Raw genomic sequence first — 5,000 nt, forward strand, 5'->3', positions numbered from 1 at the left:
GACAGAGCTCTGTCTCTAAGCTACACATGTGAAGCATTGGTGGTTCAGTGGTAGAATTCTCGCCTGCCACGCGGGAGGCCCGGGTTCGATTCCCGGCCAATGCAAGGCTGTGTTCTTTTGACTTTGCTTTCTAAATCAAATATGGGAACTCAGTGGGGCATAAAATGGGAAACAGTGACCCCGACGTGATTTGAACACGCAACCTTCTGATCTGGAGTCAGACGCGCTACCGTTGCGCCACGAGGTCCTTGCTTTTGGAGTCACATCAGCAAATGTTGTGAGCCTTTTCATTTTTGCCCACCTCCTTATCTGCCTAGGGTTGTATTACAAGGTTTGGCTTTTTGTTTTCCATCCTATTGATGAAATTGAGTGCAGGTGCAGAGAGAACGCAAAGGATTGAAATGTTCAGGGAAAGGGTCTCACGCAGGAGCTCTAGACCAAAGGCACATTACTATGATTTATTAAAGTGCTTCATGCATGCAAAAGGAAACGTCCCTGGGTGTGCTTGAACCACCAACCTTTCGGTTAACAGTCGAACGCGCTAACCGATTGCGCCACAAAGACTAGTGACAAAAGCACATCTCCTGAGACTCAACATATATCTTTATGTGTGCGCGCCTGCCTTGAGCTTGTGTTATATAAGGCGTCTTTATCCTACGCAGCATTTGCCATTTGCTTAGTGTCTTGTCACTGTTGGGTGTTATGATGCGCAGACTACTATCTAATGGTGTTAGGGCCAGTATTACAACCAGTCCCAGTGTATGAGATACATGTATGACTTTTCTGTGGCCTTCTTAGCGTAGCTATCTGCTCCTCTGGTGGTGTTCTACCAGCCTGTCAGGCGTGTGTCTTGCCCATCCAATCTTCACTGTGGCATGTTAGACTTGTCTTCTCTGTGAGCGGAGTCTCCTTCCCAGAGCAGGTGCTTTCTCTGAACTCTTGCTTTGTAAGACTGCTGGGCAAGGCCCTCCCTAGCCCCTCACTCAGATAGATACATTTACCTGCAGAGCTCAGCTTTGGAGAAAGAGAGGGGGCAGAGAGCGCAAAGGGGAAGGCCCAAGGTGCACACCTTATTTTACATAAAAGCTCGGGCTCTTGGGAGGACAGGGACATGAGGGTTCTCAGGGAAAGCCATCACATTAGTATTGATGGCTGGGCCTTGAAACACAACAATCCCGGAATGGCCAGGCACAAAATGCCTGTGCAATAGGCCTGACCATAGGCTTCTGGAGGTCTTGCTCTCCAGAGGCCCCAGTGGTCTAAGCCCGACCAGGGCTGTGCCCGACCAGGGCTGTAGGCCGCGTTGGGAGCGCGTTAGGGACGCAGGGCGCAGAACTCTGCCCGTTTCACCCCAGCATTTCGGGGAGGACAGGGAATTTGGCAAAGACAGTGGGAAGGATTTTTAAGGAGGAGAGTTCAGTGACATGATCTGAAACACAATAGTGCTGGTGATCTGGAGGCTGCCTTCTATGAGCCACTTCTGTCGGGAGCAGCCTGCCATCATGCCCTGATAACCACAACACTAGTCCCAAGCCAGTGACCTCAGCAAATGCAAAAACATTCATACTTATAGTCTCCTGCATCTGATTCTTGCCATCATGTGAAACGTTGGCATTCCAATGTCTGTTGCACACACTTTGTTCATAGGTGTGCAATTTGAGTGCGTGCGCCTCATCACTGTCTTGGACAGAGCTCTGTCTCTAAGCTACACATGTGAAGCATTGGTGGTTCAGTGGTAGAATTCTCGCCTGCCACGCGGGAGGCCCGGGTTCGATTCCCGGCCAATGCAAGGCTGTGTTCTTTTGACTTTGCTTTCTAAATCAAATATGGGAACTCAGTGGGGCATAAAATGGGAAACAGTGACCCCGACGTGATTTGAACACGCAACCTTCTGATCTGGAGTCAGACGCGCTACCGTTGCGCCACGAGGTCCTTGCTTTTGGAGTCACATCAGCAAATGTTGTGAGCCTTTTCATTTTTGCCCACCTCCTTATATGCCTAGGGTTGTATTACAAGGTTCGGCTTTTTGTTTTCCATCCTATTGATGAAATTGAGTGCAGGTGCAGAGAGAACGCAGAGGATTGAAATGTTCAGGGAAAGGGTCTCACGCAGGAGCTCTAGACCAAAGGCACATTACTATGATTTATTAAAGTGCTTCATGCATGCAAAAGGAAACGTCACTGGGTGGGCTTGAACCACCAACCTTTCGGTTAACAGCCGAACGCGCTAACCGATTGCGCCAAAGAGACTAGAGACAAAAGCACATCTCCTGAGACTCAACATATATCTTTATGTGTGCGCGCCTGCCTTGAGCTTGTGTTATATAAGGCGTCTTTATCCTACGCAGCATTTGCCATTTGCTTAGTGTCTTGTCACTGTTGGGTGTTATGATGCGCAGACTACTGTCTAATGGTGTTAGGGCCAGTATTACAACCAGTCCCAGTGTATGAGATACATGTATGACTTTTCTGTGGCCTTCTTAGCGTAGCTATCTGCTCCTCTGGTGGTGTTCTACCAGCCTGTCAGGCGTGTGTCTTGCCCATCCAATCTTCACTGTGGCATGTTAGACTTGTCTTCTCTGTGAGCGGAGTCTCCTTCCCAGAGCAGGTGCTTTCTCTGAACTCTTGCTTTGTAAGACTGCTGGGCAAGACCCTCCCTAGCCCCTCACTCAGATAGATACATTTACCTGCAGAGCTCAGCTTTGGAGAAAGAGAGGGGGCAGAGAGCGCAAAGGGGAAGGCCCAAGGTGCACACCTTATTTTACATAAAAGCTCGGGCTCTTGGGAGGACAGGGACATGAGGGTTCTCAGGGAAAGCCATCACATTAGTATTGATGGCTGGGCCTTGAAACACAACAATCCCGGAATGGCCAGGCACAAAATGCCTGTGCAATAGGCCTGACCATAGGCTTCTGGAGGTCTTGCTCTCCAGAGGCCCCAGTGGTCTAAGCCCGACCAGGGCTGTGCCCGACTAGGGCTGTAGGCCGCGTTGGGAGCGCGTTAGGGACGCAGGGCGCAGAACTCTGCCCGTTTCACCCCAGCATTTCGGGGAGGACAGGGAATTTGGCAAAGACAGTGGGAAGGATTTTTAAGGAGGAGAGTTCAGTGACATGATCTGAAACACAATAGTGCTGGTGATCTGGAGGCTGCCTTCTATGAGCCACTTCTGTCGGGAGCAGCCTGCCATCATGCCCTGATAACCACAACACTAGTCCCAAGCCAGTGACCTCAGCAAATGCAAAAACATTCATACTTATAGTCTCCTGCATCTGATTCTTGCCATCATGTGAAACGTTGGCATTCCAATGTCTGTTGCACACACTTTGTTCATAGGTGTGCAATTTGAGTGCGTGCGCCTCATCACTGTCTTGGACAGAGCTCTGTCTCTAAGCTACACATGTGAAGCATTGGTGGTTCAGTGGTAGAATTCTCGCCTGCCACGCGGGAGGCCTGGGTTCGATTCCCGGCCAATGCAAGGCTGTGTTCTTTTGACTTTGCTTTCTAAATCAAATATGGGAACTCAGTGGGGCATAAAATGGGAAACAGTGACCCCGACGTGATTTGAACACGCAACCTTCTGATCTGGAGTCAGACGCGCTACCGTTGCGCCACGAGGTCCTTGCTTTTGGAGTCACATCAGCAAATGTTGTGAGCCTTTTCATTTTTGCCCACCTCCTTATATGCCTAGGGTTGTATTACAAGGTTTGGCTTTTTGTTTTCCATCCTATTGATGAAATTGAGTGCAGGTGCAGAGAGAACGCAGAGGATTGAAATGTTCAGGGAAAGGGTCTCACGCAGGAGCTCTAGACCAAAGGCACATTACTATGATTTATTAAAGTGCTTCATGCATGCAAAAGGAAACGTCCCTGGGTGGGCTTGAACCACCAACCTTTCGGTTAACAGCCGAACACGCTAACCGATTGCGCCACAGAGACTAGTGACAAAAGCACATCTCCTGAGACTCAACATATATCTTTATGTGTGCGCGCCTGCCTTGAGCTTGTGTTATATAAGGCGTCTTTATCCTACGCAGCATTTGCCATTTGCTTAGTGTCTTGTCACTGTTGGGTGTTATGATGCGCAGACTACTATCTAATGGTGTTAGGGCCAGTATTACAACCAGTCCCAGTGTATGAGATACATGTATGACTTTTCTGTGGCCTTCTTAGCGTAGCTATCTGCTCCTCTGGTGGTGTTCTACCAGCCTGTCAGGCGTGTGTCTTGCCCATCCAATCTTCACTGTGGCATGTTAGACTTGTCTTCTCTGTGAGCGGAGTCTCCTTCCCAGAGCAGGTGCTTTCTCTGAACTCTTGCTTTGTAAGACTGCTGGGCAAGGCCCTCCCTAGCCCCTCACTCAGATAGATACATTTACCTGCAGAGCTCAGCTTTGGAGAAAGAGAGGGGGCAGAGAGCGCAAAGGGGAAGGCCCAAGGTGCACACCTTATTTTACATAAAAGCTCGGGCTCTTGGGAGGACAGGGACATGAGGGTTCTCAGGGAAAGCCATCACATTAGTATTGATGGCTGGGCCTTGAAACACAACAATCCCGGAATGGCCAGGCACAAAATGCCTGTGCAATAGGCCTGACCATAGGCTTCTGGAGGTCTTGCTCTCCAGAGGCCCCAGTGGTCTAAGCCCGACCAGGGCTGTGCCCGACCAGGGCTGTAGGCCGCGTTGGGAGCGCGTTAGGGACGCAGGGCGCAGAACTCTGCCCGTTTCACCCCAGCATTTCGGGGAGAACAGGGAATTTGGCAAAGACAGTGGGAAGGATTTTTAAGGAGGAGAGTTCAGTGACATGATCTGAAACACAATAGTGCTGGTGATCTGGAGGCTGCCTTCTATGAGCCCCTTCTGTCGGGAGCAGCCTGCCATCATGCCCTGATAACCACAACACTAGTCCCAAGCCAGTGACCTCAGCAAATGCAAAAACATTCATACTTATAGTCTCCTGCATCTGATTCTTGCCATCATGTGAAACGTTGGCATTCCAATGTCTGTTGC

At 49.9% G+C, this 5,000-nt stretch overlaps 8 non-coding genes across 8 annotated transcripts; 3 read left to right on the forward strand and 5 right to left on the reverse strand.

Moving 5' to 3' along the window:
- Window positions 1–33: 33 nt before the first annotated feature.
- On the forward strand, window positions 34–104 carry TRNAG-GCC (transfer RNA glycine (anticodon GCC)). The gene has a single exon. It is a non-coding gene; the product is annotated as a tRNA-Gly (tRNA).
- Window positions 105–175: 71 nt separating this feature from the next.
- On the reverse strand, window positions 176–247 carry TRNAW-CCA (transfer RNA tryptophan (anticodon CCA)). The gene has a single exon. It is a non-coding gene; the product is annotated as a tRNA-Trp (tRNA).
- A 1,471-nt stretch (window positions 248–1,718) lies between these two features.
- On the forward strand, window positions 1,719–1,789 carry TRNAG-GCC (transfer RNA glycine (anticodon GCC)). The gene has a single exon. It is a non-coding gene; the product is annotated as a tRNA-Gly (tRNA).
- A 71-nt stretch (window positions 1,790–1,860) lies between these two features.
- On the reverse strand, window positions 1,861–1,932 carry TRNAW-CCA (transfer RNA tryptophan (anticodon CCA)). The gene has a single exon. It is a non-coding gene; the product is annotated as a tRNA-Trp (tRNA).
- A 243-nt stretch (window positions 1,933–2,175) lies between these two features.
- Window positions 2,176–2,249, reverse strand: TRNAN-GUU (transfer RNA asparagine (anticodon GUU)). Its single transcript has one exon. It is a non-coding gene; the product is annotated as a tRNA-Asn (tRNA).
- A 1,154-nt stretch (window positions 2,250–3,403) lies between these two features.
- On the forward strand, window positions 3,404–3,474 carry TRNAG-GCC (transfer RNA glycine (anticodon GCC)). The gene has a single exon. It is a non-coding gene; the product is annotated as a tRNA-Gly (tRNA).
- Window positions 3,475–3,545: 71 nt separating this feature from the next.
- Window positions 3,546–3,617, reverse strand: TRNAW-CCA (transfer RNA tryptophan (anticodon CCA)). Its single transcript has one exon. It is a non-coding gene; the product is annotated as a tRNA-Trp (tRNA).
- A 243-nt stretch (window positions 3,618–3,860) lies between these two features.
- On the reverse strand, window positions 3,861–3,934 carry TRNAN-GUU (transfer RNA asparagine (anticodon GUU)). Its single transcript has one exon. It is a non-coding gene; the product is annotated as a tRNA-Asn (tRNA).
- Window positions 3,935–5,000: the final 1,066 nt, after the last annotated feature.

This window comes from Triturus cristatus, chromosome 4_2 (genome assembly GCF_964204655.1).
Source record: "Triturus cristatus chromosome 4_2, aTriCri1.1, whole genome shotgun sequence".
In the NCBI taxonomy this organism is placed as follows: Eukaryota; Metazoa; Chordata; class Amphibia; order Caudata; family Salamandridae; genus Triturus; species Triturus cristatus.